Source organism: Opisthocomus hoazin, unplaced genomic scaffold (assembly GCF_030867145.1).
Source record: "Opisthocomus hoazin isolate bOpiHoa1 unplaced genomic scaffold, bOpiHoa1.hap1 HAP1_SCAFFOLD_329, whole genome shotgun sequence".
Classification (NCBI taxonomy): Eukaryota; Metazoa; Chordata; class Aves; order Opisthocomiformes; family Opisthocomidae; genus Opisthocomus; species Opisthocomus hoazin.
In genome coordinates, this window is record NW_027449014.1 from 20,522 (window position 1) to 32,460 (window position 11,939).

Below are 11,939 nucleotides of genomic sequence, written 5' to 3' on the forward strand. Positions count from 1 at the left end.
CTTGGGGGACACAGACATCGGAAGGGTAGAAAGGAAAGGGAGGGATGGGGAGCAAGACAGCGTGACAGAGGGAGTGGAGTGCAAGGATACACAAAAGCAGAGGGACTGGGAAGAGGAAAGAACGTCAGGGAGAGAAAGGCGAGGCTGGCGAGCAGGAGAGAGAGAGGTGGAGAATGAAAAAACAGCCATGGTCAGAAGAACAGAAATGCAGAGAAGAAAAAATTACTTCCAGGCAGCAGGACAGAGGGACAGAGCAAGAGCAAAAATATCAAGAGGGAGAAGGACAGGTAACACACAGCAGGACGCTGCAGGAGTGAGAGGGAGGGAACACAGAGCAAAGCAGAAGAATGAAGAGAGAAAAAAAAAAACAACCCAGCAAACAGAAAGGGAACCGGACAGAACTAGGCAGCAGGGCAGAGAGACGGAGAAAGAAAAAACAGGGACAAAGGGATAGAGAGGCAAAGAGAGGGATGGAGACCAGGACAGTGGGATACAAACAGGGAGTAGGACTCGAGATTGCAGAGAGAGAGGTCCAGGGAAGCAGGAAGAACGACAGAGAGAAAAAGGGGGGAGGGGGGTGGGGAGCAGGTCAGAGCGCTGGAGAAAGGAAAAACACTGCTGTGGAGCAGCAGAGGGGGACGGAGAAAGAGAGAGAGGGACAGGGAGCAGGGCAGAGAAACGGAGAGAGAAAATAAGCGATGGGGAGCAGGGCAGAGCACTAGGAAGAGGAAAATAAGACAAGGGAGAAGACCGAGAAGCTCAGAGAGAAAGAAGGGTCGAAAGGAAACGCCAGAGAGGTAGAGAAATCAAGAAATACAGGGAATAGGAGCCTTGCAGAGACGGAGCACGAAAATGTAGGGCCAGTGAGCACGAAAGAGGGAGAGAGAGACGGGGGCAGGGGGAGGAGATGAAGAAGAAAGGAGAGATAAAGATAGCAACGGAGAGCAGGGGACACAGACAGAGAGAGAAAAAGGACAGTGAACAGGAAAAAAGGGACCGAGAAACAAAGAAAGGGTCAGATCTAGACAAAGAGACCAAGAAAGGGGCGGGGGGCGTGTGTGCAGGGAAACCCCAAAACAAACCAGCAAGGGGCTAGAGAACAGAGAGGGAGAGAAAGAGAAGAAAGGGCCACGAAGCAGGACAGAGAAGGAGAGAAAGGCAAAAAGGGAGAGCAAAAAGAGAGCCGGCTGGACAGGGAGGTACAGCAAGAAACGACCGGACAGCCAGCAGGACAGAGAAATAGAGTCAGGGAGCCGGCTAGAGAAATTCTGAAGGGAGAAAAAGAGGGAGAGGGAGCAGAACACACACACAGACAGAAGACGGGAGGTACAGGGAAAGGAAAACAAAAGGAAAAAGAAAAAAAAAAAAAAATCACAGCAGCGTGGGAGAGAGAAGGATCCAGGGGAGGGCCCGGGACGCAGAAGAGGGGCGACAGGGCCCCGAGGGCCCGCCACTCACCGCAGCTCTCGCTCTCCGCGCTCCCGGGAGACTCTGCCGCTTCAGACGCTTCTCTCTCCTGCTCTCCTCCATTCCTCTTCCGTAACTCCGGTCGCTTGGCTGTCCCCCACCTAAGAGAAAACGTCCATGTCTCGCAGCTCTTACGAGACAAGGATCCCCAGGCACGTAGCCTCGCTTGCTCGCGCGCTACGCGCAGGAACAGCACAGAGGGAAAGAGAGAGAGACAGAGAACGACGAGCGGGCAGCAGAACTGATGGATCAAGAGAGAAACTGAATCGGAGGAATAAAGAACACTGGAGGGAGACACAAGTAGAGCGAACAAGCCAGATGGACGGGGGCAGGAGACACACAGATCAGGCCAAAGAGGTGGAGAAAGTAAAATCGGTGATGGGCTGCAGGATGATAGAAAAGGCCACGGTTCAGCACAGAGGAGAACAACGGGACAGCAAGCTGGACAGGGGCATATAGCGAGAAACAAAGGGACAGGCAGCAGTATGGAGATACACAGACAAAGAGTTACGGGGAGGATGGAGGACAGAGAGAACAAGAGAAAAGGGACAGGGAGGGGGGCACAGATGGAGAAAGAAACATTGCAGAGAGAGAGAGGAAGAAAGCGACAGGGCAGAGGCAGAGAGGTAGAGAAAGGAAGAAAAAAGTAGCGACGAGTAAGAGGCCAGAGGGACAAGGAAAAGCCAGGAGGAAGGACAGAGTGAGAGAGAAAACAGGTGAGGGACACGACGCCAGACTGTGAAACAGAGAGCGCGACAGGGAGCAGGACGCTGGGACAGACAGCAAACGAGAGCAACAGAGAGAACGGCAGCGAGGCGGAGCACGAGAGAAAACAGGGACTGAGAGCAAGACCGAGGGGTGAAGCAATAAATAACGGGGCTGGGGAGCAGGACAGCAGAAGAGAGAGACAGAGAGGGGGACACATAGGACAACCGCAAACTGAGAGGGAGAAGGAGAAGAGCACAGAGGGTCACAGACAAAAAGAGAGGGACGGCAGAAAGAGAAAAACAAGACGAGGCAGAAGGACTGAGGAGCAGAGAGAAAAAGGGTACAGGGAAAAGGACAGAGATGCAGAAAACAAGGAAAGCCTGGAGCACAGGGCAAAACTGACAAGGACAGGGAGCGGGACAAAGGGATGGAGGAGTTAAAAACAGCGATGGGCCGCAGCACAGAGGAAGAGAGAGAAAAAGAGCAAGAGCAGCAAGGGAAGAAGAGTGACAGAAGGGTGTTGACAGGGACACGTACAAAGCGGGCTTGGGGGACACAGACATCGGAAGGGTAGAAAGGAAAGGGAGGGATGGGGAGCAAGACAGCGTGACAGAGGGAGTGGAGTGCAAGGATACACAAAAGCAGAGGGACTGGGAAGAGGAAAGAACGTCAGGGAGAGAAAGGCGAGGCTGGCGAGCAGGAGAGAGAGAGGTGGAGAATGAAAAAACAGCCATGGTCAGAAGAACAGAAATGCAGAGAAGAAAAAATTACTTCCAGGCAGCAGGACAGAGGGACAGAGCAAGAGCAAAAATATCAAGAGGGAGAAGGACAGGTAACACACAGCAGGACGCTGCAGGAGTGAGAGGGAGGGAACACAGAGCAAAGCAGAAGAATGAAGAGAGAAAAAAAAAAACAACCCAGCAAACAGAAAGGGAACCGGACAGAACTAGGCAGCAGGGCAGAGAGACGGAGAAAGAAAAAACAGGGACAAAGGGATAGAGAGGCAAAGAGAGGGATGGAGACCAGGACAGTGGGATACAAACAGGGAGTAGGACTCGAGATTGCAGAGAGAGAGGTCCAGGGAAGCAGGAAGAACGACAGAGAGAAAAAGGGGGGAGGGGGGTGGGGAGCAGGTCAGAGCGCTGGAGAAAGGAAAAACACTGCTGTGGAGCAGCAGAGGGGGACGGAGAAAGAGAGAGAGGGACGGGGAGCAGGGCAGAGAAACGGAGAGAGAAAATAAGCGATGGGGAGCAGGGCATAGCACTAGGAAGAGGAAAATAAGACAAGGGAGAAGACCGAGAAGCTCAGAGAGAAAGAAGGGTCGAAAGGAAACGCCAGAGAGGTAGAGAAATCAAGAAATACAGGGAATAGGAGCCTTGCAGAGACGGAGCACGAAAATGTAGGGCCGGTGAGCACGAAAGAGGGAGAGAGAGACGGGGGCAGGGGGAGGAGATGAAGAAGAAAGGAGAGATAAAGATAGCAACGGAGAGCAGGGGACACAGACAGAGAGAGAAAAAGGACAGTGAACAGGAAAAAAGGGACCGAGAAACAAAGAAAGGGTCAGATCTAGACAAAGAGACCAAGAAAGGGGCGGGGGGCGTGTGTGCAGGGAAACCCCAAAACAAACCAGCAAGGGGCTAGAGAACAGAGAGGGAGAGAAAGAGAAGAAAGGGCCACGAAGCAGGACAGAGAAGGAGAGAAAGGCAAAAAGGGAGAGCAAAAAGAGAGCCGGCTGGACAGGGAGGTACAGCAAGAAACGACCGGACAGCCAGCAGGACAGACAAATAGAGACAGGGAGCCGGCTAGAGAAATTCTGAAGGGAGAAAAAGAGGGAGAGGGAGCAGAACACACACACAGACAGAAGACGGGAGGTACAGGGAAAGGAAAACAAAAGGAAAAAGAAAAAAAAAAAAAAATCACAGCAGCGTGGGAGAGAGAAGGATCCAGGGGAGGGCCCGGGACGCAGAAGAGGGGCGACAGGGCCCCGAGGGCCCGCCACTCACCGCAGCTCTCGCTCTCCGCGCTCCCGGGAGACTCTGCCGCTTCAGACGCTTCTCCGTCCTGCTCTCCTCCATTCCTCTTCCGTCACTCCGGTCGCTTGGCTGTCCCCCACCTAAGAGAAAACGTCCATGTCTCGCAGCTCTTACGAGACAAGGCTCCCTACGCACGCAGCCGCGCTCGCGCGCTCCACAACCGGACCATGCTGCTGCTGGTGACACATACAGACCCTGCGGGGCACGCTGGCGGCCTGGCCTGCTGCGGGCTACCAAGACGGAGCCTTCCTCACCCGCAGCGCCAGGCAGCTGCCAGCCAGCTGGCCTTCCATTTCTTCTTCTTCTTCAGCCTTCTCGGGACTCTCCAGCTTCAGCCGCGCCACCTCCTGTCCGCAGCCACTCAGCGCTCCGCCTCTCCCTTTTCGCCCCCACGCCGCCAGCACAGCGAGGCCCGGCACACGCAGCCCACAAAAGCCCGGAGCGGGCGCAGCCAACGGCATCCCCAGGGCACGAACGGACAAACGCGAACTCAGCGCGGCCACTGCCACACATAAACAAGCAGCGGCGACCGCGTTCAGGGAGGCCGAGGCAGCCCGCACCACGGGCCTTGGGGCAGGCCGGGCGCTCCGGGACACAGGCTTCAGGGGACGTGCTGCAGCTGGGGGCGGCTGCGCGGGGCGAGCGGGGCCGGGGGAGCACTGCCGACTTGGGGGGGGGGGGGGGTGCCCGCCTCCTTCTCCCATTCCCTTCCGTCACCTCCCGCCTCTGGCCCCGGGGCTGCCCGCACCCGGCTCGCCTCCTGCAGCCTGCCGCAGCGGCCGGCTCCAAGCTTCCCGTCCCACCACCCTCGAGCAGCCACCACGCACCCCCGCACCCGCTGGAGGAGAGCCCGCGCCTCACCGCTGGCCTCTCTGCTCCCCCGCCGCCCCGGCACCGAACACCAGCCCGCCGCCATGCTGCTCCGCCGCACCGCGCATGCGCCACGAGCCGACGGCGCGCCGGAGGGGCCACACTCTGAGCCGAACGCCGGGCTGCAGTACCGCGTTGCGGCCAGGGGGCGGCGCCAGCGGGGCCGGGGCGGCGCCAGCGGGGCGGGGGCGGTGCCAGCGGGGGGCGGCGCCAGCGGGGGCGGGGGCGGCGCCAGCGGGGGCGGGGGCGGCGCCAGCGGGGGCGGGGGCGGCGCCAGCGGGGGCGGGGGCGGCGCCAGCGGGGGCGGGGGCGGCGCCAGCGGGGGCGGGGGCGGCGCCAGCGGGGGCGGGGGCGGCGCCAGCGGGGGCGGGGGCGGCGCCAGCGGGGGCGGGGGCGGCGCCAGCGGGGGCGGGGGCGGCGCCAGCGGGGGCGGGGGCGGCGCCAGCGGGGGCGGGGGGCGGGGCGGCGGGGCGGGGGGCGGCGCCAGCGGGGGCGGGGGCGGCGCCAGCGGGGGCGGGGGGCGGCGCCAGCGGGGGGCGGGGGGCGGCGCCAGCGGGGGCGGGGGCGGCGCCAGCGGGGGCGGGGGCGGCGCCAGCGGGGGCGGGGGCGGCGCCAGCGGGGGCGGGGGCGGCGCCAGCGGGAGAGGGGGCGGCGCCAGCGGGAGAGGGGGCGGCGCCAGCGGGAGAGGGGGCGGCGCCAGCGGGAGAGGGGGCGGCGCCAGCGGGAGAGGGGGCGGCGCCAGCGGGAGAGGGGGCGGCGCCAGCGGGAGAGGGGGCGGCGCCAGCGGGAGAGGGGGCGGCGCCAGCGGGAGAGGGGGCGGCGCCAGCGGGAGAGGGGGCGGCGCCAGCGGGAGAGGGGGCGGCGCCAGCGGGAGAGGGGGCGGCTCCCAGCGCCGGCTCTGGCTCCGAGCAGACCCCGACTCGCGGCTCCGACACGGCGCCGCACCCCCATCGCTCCTTGCCCCCGACACGGACCCCGCCCTCCCGGGGGCTTTTCCCCGGGACCCGCCGCTCCATCCAACCCCCCCCCCCCATACCCCGCGCTCACCTTCTCCCTCGCTGCAGCCGCAACCCGGCTATGGCTCCGCTCCTCCTTCGGCTCGCATCGGGCCCGGCACGGCAGCACCGGGCCCTCTACCGGCAGAGGGAGGGGCCGTCGCCATCAGCCCCGCTGCCCGCACCTGGGGCTCTTCCGGCCCCGGCCCACGGCTGGAGCCCACCATGCCGTCATTGGGCAAACACAAAGACTCTCTGAAGCCCTTTGGGCACTTCAGCAAGCAGGCAGGCGTTCCTTATGGCAGCGCCGGACACACAGGGCACGGCTCCTCCCAGCGCGCAAAGCACCTGCGCCACTCGAGCGGCAGTACCGAACTTTGCTCACCGGGTGGCAGCAGCGAGCCCTTGGACACGGCGCCACCGCGCATTGGCGCCGCCCGAGCCGCAGTACCGAACTTTGCTCACCGGGTGGCAGCAGCGATCGTACCGGCCCCTCCACGGCCACCCGCGCCACGGCAGCACCGGGCCCTCCACCGGCACAGGGAGGGGCCGTCGCCATCAGCCCCGCTGCCCGCACCTGGGGCTCCCCCGGCCCCGGCCCACGGCTGGACCCCGGCAGGAACAGGGGGCCGTCGCCCCAGCCCCACAGCCCGTCCCCTCCTCCCCTGGCCTCTGGCGCAGCCCCTCGTCCCGTGCAAACCAAGCACAAACGCAGCCGCCAGGGCAAAAGGGACCGCAGGTCTTTACTCAGTCACGCACCCAGCCAGTCCCGGGAGCCGCTCTGCTCCGGGGTCGGGGCCCCCGACGCTCCCTCTGCCCCTCCGACACCTCGGCACTCCTTCCTGCAGCTGCGCCCGTTGATCCAGCGGCGAACAGTCCGTCCGTCGCCTCCCGGAGAGACGTGCTGCTCGGCAGAGGCTGCCAAAAATGAGGAGCAGGGTGCAGGCCACTACAAGAGAGGAGAAAAGTGACAGGTGGCTGGACAGCGGCGGTGGAACGAGAAAGCACCAAGCAGGGAAAGGGACGGCGAGAGAAGGACGGGGACAGGCAGTCCCACAGACATGGAGAAAGAAGCAGCAGCAAGAGAGCAAGAGCGGCAGCAGAAAGAAGAAGAGGGAGCAGGACACAGACCGAAAATGAAGAACGGGGAGCAGGAAGGAGATGCAAAAAAAAAACCCTGCAGCATGACAGAGGAAAAAAGAATAGCGGCAGGGACCTGGACAAAGAGAGATGAGGAAATAGAATAGAATAGACATGGAGAAAGCAGTAGATCTGTGACGTGCTACGGAGCCGAGAAGGAAGGCCTCGAATCAAGGGACGAGGAGCCAGACAGAGAGCACCAAAGACAGCAAAAGTACTGACAGGCTACAGAGTAGGAGGAAAGCAAAACTAGTAACCGGGAGCTGAACAGAAAGAGGGGAAGAAGGAAAAAAATGCCACGGGCTGCAGGGCAGAAAGAGGGAGGACCTAAAAGATGGGGACAAGTCAGAGACAGATGGAGAAAGAAGGTACACAAGAGCAGAAAAAAAAAATAATCGTAGCAGTGGGGGAAAGAGAGGGAGCCGGGGAGGGCCCAGGATGCACAAGAGGGGTGACAGGGCCCCGAGGGCCCACGACTCACCGCAGCTCTCACTCTCGGTGCTGCCGGGAGACTTTGACATTTCAGATGTTTCTCTCCCCTTCTCTCTTCCCCTCTTCTTCCGCAACTCCAATCGTTTGGCTCTCCTGCACCTGAGAGAAAATGCATGTGGCTGTCTTAGAGCTCATACGAGACGTGGCTTCCTAGACAAGAAGCCTCAGGAACAGGACAGAGAAAAAGAGAGAATATGATGAGTGGGAAGCAGAACACACGGATCGAGAGAGAACTTGAATCAGAGGAGTAAACAAGGCAGGAAAGAGAGATAAAGACAGGGAAGAAGCCACAAGAAAAGGGCCTTTCTGGCCTCTACTCGCACCCCCCGGCCTCCCCTTTTTTCTGGCCTCTACTCTCGCCCCCGGCCTCCCACCCCTCTGCAGCCTCCCACCCCTCTGCAGCCTCCTTTTTTTTCCTGGCCTCTACTCCCCCCTCCTCGCCCCCCCCCCCCCCCCCCCCCGCCTCCCACCCCTCGATAGCCTCCTAACTCCCTTTTTGCTGGCCTCTACTTAATTCAGCTTCCCACCCCTCTGCAACCTCCTACCTCTTTCCAGCCTCCACTCCGCCCCCCCAGCTTCCCACCCTTTTTCAGCCTCCCACCACCGTCCCACGCAGTGCAGGACACACTGACAGAGAGAGAAAAAGGACAGGCAACAGGAAGAAACGTACTAAGAAACAAAGAAAGGGTCAGACGAAGAAGGGGGTGGGTGGTCAGGGTTGGAACCCCAACACAAACCAGCAAGGGGATAGAGGACAGACAGAGAGGAAGACAAGAACGGGCCGGGAAGCAGGAAGAGAAGGAGAGAAAGGCAAAAAGGGAGAGCCGGCTGCACAGGCAGGTACAGCAAGAAACGACCGGACAGGCAGCAGGATCGAGAAAGAGAGACAGAAAAACTGGGGACAGGAAGCAGGACAGAGGGACGGCGAGAGGAAACAAGGGCCAGGGAGCAGGACAGCGGTGGAAAAAGAGGCACTGGGGCAGCAGGACAGAAAGAGAAGGAAGAAAGGCCAGAACAAGGACGGGGAATAACAGCAAAGGGAAAGAGAAGGACAAGGAGCGGGACAGATTGTCAGAGAAAGACAGGGACAGGGAGCGGGACAAGGTGATACTGAGAGAGAAAAAGGGGACAAGGAGGCAGGACAAAGTGAAAGACAGGCACAAGTAAGAGACGGGGGAGCAGGACAGAGACGGAGGGGGAAAAGCCTCAGCGGGGCAGCAGGAGACAGAGGCGGAGAAGGGAAAAAACAGCACCGGGCTGAGGGACCCTGAGGGAGGAATTAAAAAACAAACACAGGGAGCAGGACAAAACGACAGAGAGAGAGAAAAGGGACAGAGCAGGACAGCGTTGGGGGGAGAAATGCGACCGTGACGGGCAGCGGGAGAGAGGTATGGAGAAAGAAAAAAAATACCGAGGAAGAGAGAAAGGAAACAAGGGACAGCGAGCTGCACAGGGGGATCGAGAAAGAAAGGATGGGAGAGGGAATGGCGCAGAGAGAGAAAGGCAGAAAAAACAGCAAGAGGAAGCAGGGCAAAAGGACAGCAAGAGGAAAAAGGAAAGGGACAGGGAGCTGGACAGAGATGGGAAAAAAAGCAGCGGGGACACACGAAAAGAGACAGAAAGAGAAGGGCACAAAAGGATAGATGAGGACAGCGGCAGGATGGAGACGCAGAACAAAACCTGGGACGGTCAACCTGGGTGGGCGGGGAGCGGGTCAGAGAGCCGGAGAAAGGAAAAACTCTGCTGTGGAGCAGCCGAGGGGGACGGAGAAAGACAGACAGGGACGGGGAGCAGGGCAGAGAAACGGAGAGAGAAAATAAGCGATGGGGAGCAGGGCAGAGCACTAGGAAGAGGAAAATAAGACAAGGGAGAAGACCGAGGAGCTCAGAGAGAAAGAAGGGTCGAAAGGAAACGCCAGAGAGGTAGAGAAATCAAGAAATACAGGGACGAGGAGCCTTGCAGAGACGGAGCACGAAAATGTAGGGCCGGTGAGCGCGAAAGAGGGAGAGAGAGACGGGGGCAGGGGGAGGAGATGAAGAAGAAAGGAGAGATAAAGATGGCAACGGAGCGCAGGGGACACAGACAGAGAGAGAAAAAGGACAGTGAACAGGAAAAAAGGGACCGAGAAACAAAGAAAGGGTCAGATCTAGACAAAGAGACCAAGAAAGGGGCGGGGGGCGTGTGTGCAGGGAAACCCCAAAACAAACCAGCAAGGGGCTAGAGAACAGAGAGGGAGAGAAAGAGAAGAAAGGGCCACGAAGCAGGACAGAGAAGGAGAGAAAGGCAAAAAGGGAGAGCAAAAAGAGAGCCGGCTGGACAGGGAGGTACAGCAAGAAACGACCGGACAGCCAGCAGGACAGACAAATAGAGACAGGGAGCCGGCTAGAGAAATTCTGAAGGGAGAAAAAGAGGGAGAGGGAGCAGAACACACACACAGACAGAAGACGGGAGGTACAGGGAAAGGAAAACAAAAGGAAAAAGAAAAAAAAAAAAAAAATCACAGCAGCGTGGGAGAGAGAAGGATCCAGGGGACAGCTCGGGACGCAGAAGAGGGGCGACAGGGCCCCGAGGGCCCGCCACTCACCGCGGCTCTCGCTCTCCGCACTGCCGGGAGACTCTGCCGCTTCAGACGCTTCTCTGTCCTGCTCTCCTCCATTCCTCTTCCGTAACTCCGGTCGCTTGGCTGTCCCCCACCTAAGAGAAAACGTCCATGTCTCGCAGCTCTTACGAGACAAGGATCCCCAGGCACGTAGCCTCGCTTGCTCGCGCGCTACGCGCAGGAACAGCACAGAGGGAAAGAGAGAGAGACAGAGAACGACGAGCGGGCAGCAGAACTGATGGATCAAGAGAGAAACTGAATCGGAGGAATAAAGAACACTGGAGGGAGACACAAGTAGAGCGAACAAGCCAGATGGACGGGGGCAGGAGACACACAGATCAGGCCAAAGAGGTGGAGAAAGTAAAATCGGTGACGGGCTGCAGGATGATAGAAAAGGCCACGGTTCAGCACAGAGGAGAACAACGGGACAGCAAGCTGGACAGGGGCATATAGCGAGAAACAAAGGGACAGGCAGCAGTATGGAGATACACAGACAAAGAGTTACGGGGAGGATGGAGGACAGAGAGAACAAGAGAAAAGGGACAGGGAGGGGGGCACAGATGGAGAAAGAAACATTGCAGAGAGAGAGAGGAAGAAAGCGACAGGGCAGAGGCAGAGAGGTAGAGAAAGGAAGAAAAAAGTAGCGACGAGTAAGAGGCCAGAGGGACAAGGAAAAGCCAGGAGGAAGGACAGAGTGAGAGAGAAAACAGGTGAGGGACACGACGCCAGACTGTGAAACAGAGAGCGCGACAGGGAGCAGGACGCTGGGACAGACAGCAAACGAGAGCAACAGAGAGAACGGCAGCGAGGCGGAGCACGAGAGAAAACAGGGACTGAGAGCAAGACCGAGGGGTGAAGCAATAAATAACGGGGCTGGGGAGCAGGACAGCAGAAGAGAGAGACAGAGAGGGGGACACATAGGACAACCGCAAACTGAGAGGGAGAAGGAGAAGAGCACAGAGGGTCACAGACAAAAAGAGAGGGACGGCAGAAAGAGAAAAACAAGACGAGGCAGAAGGACTGAGGAGCAGAGAGAAAAAGGGTACAGGGAAAAGGACAGAGATGCAGAAAACAAGGAAAGCCTGGAGCACAGGGCAAAACTGACAAGGACAGGGAGCGGGACAAAGGGATGGAGGAGTTAAAAACAGCGATGGGCCGCAGCACAGAGGAAGAGAGAGAAAAAGAGCAAGAGCAGCAAGGGAAGAAGAGTGACAGAAGGGTGTTGACAGGGACACGTACAAAGCGGGCTTGGGGGACACAGACATCGGAAGGGTAGAAAGGAAAGGGAGGGATGGGGAGCAAGACAGCGTGACAGAGGGAGTGGAGTGCAAGGATACACAAAAGCAGAGGGACTGGGAAGAGGAAAGAACGTCAGGGAGAGAAAGGCGAGGCTGGCGAGCAGGAGAGAGAGAGGTGGAGAATGAAAAAACAGCTATGGTCAGAAGAACAGAAATGCAGAGAAGAAAAAATTACTTCCAGGCAGCAGGACAGAGGGACAGAGCAAGAGCAAAAATATCAAGAGGGAGAAGGACAGGTAACACACAGCAGGACGCTGCAGGAGTGAGAGGGAGGGAACACAGAGCAAAGCAGAAGAATGAAGAGAGAAAAAAAAAAACAACCCAGCAAACAGAAAGG

The 11,939-nt window shown here is 59.1% G+C and overlaps 1 protein-coding gene across 6 annotated transcripts in view; it reads right to left on the reverse strand.

The window, feature by feature from the left end:
• Positions 1-10,394, reverse strand: part of LOC142360193 (uncharacterized) — a 28,961-nt gene extending 18,567 nt beyond the window's left edge. For 2 of the 6 annotated variants that reach the window (XM_075412436.1, XM_075412432.1), the window contains exons 1-5: positions 10,290-10,394; positions 7,695-7,804; positions 6,833-7,022; positions 4,179-4,288; positions 1,459-1,568 (exon numbers count right to left, since the gene is read on the reverse strand). The gene's annotated coding sequence lies outside the window, so the exon portion shown is untranslated. Of the gene's footprint in view, positions 1-1,458; positions 1,569-4,178; positions 4,289-4,402; positions 4,594-5,069; positions 5,140-6,125; positions 6,422-6,832; positions 7,023-7,694; positions 7,805-10,289 lie in introns of those variants that run through there. The other 4 variants (XM_075412434.1, XM_075412433.1, XM_075412435.1 and 1 more) reach the window with 4 other exon arrangements.
• Between the last annotated feature and the right edge of the window lie 1,545 nt (positions 10,395-11,939).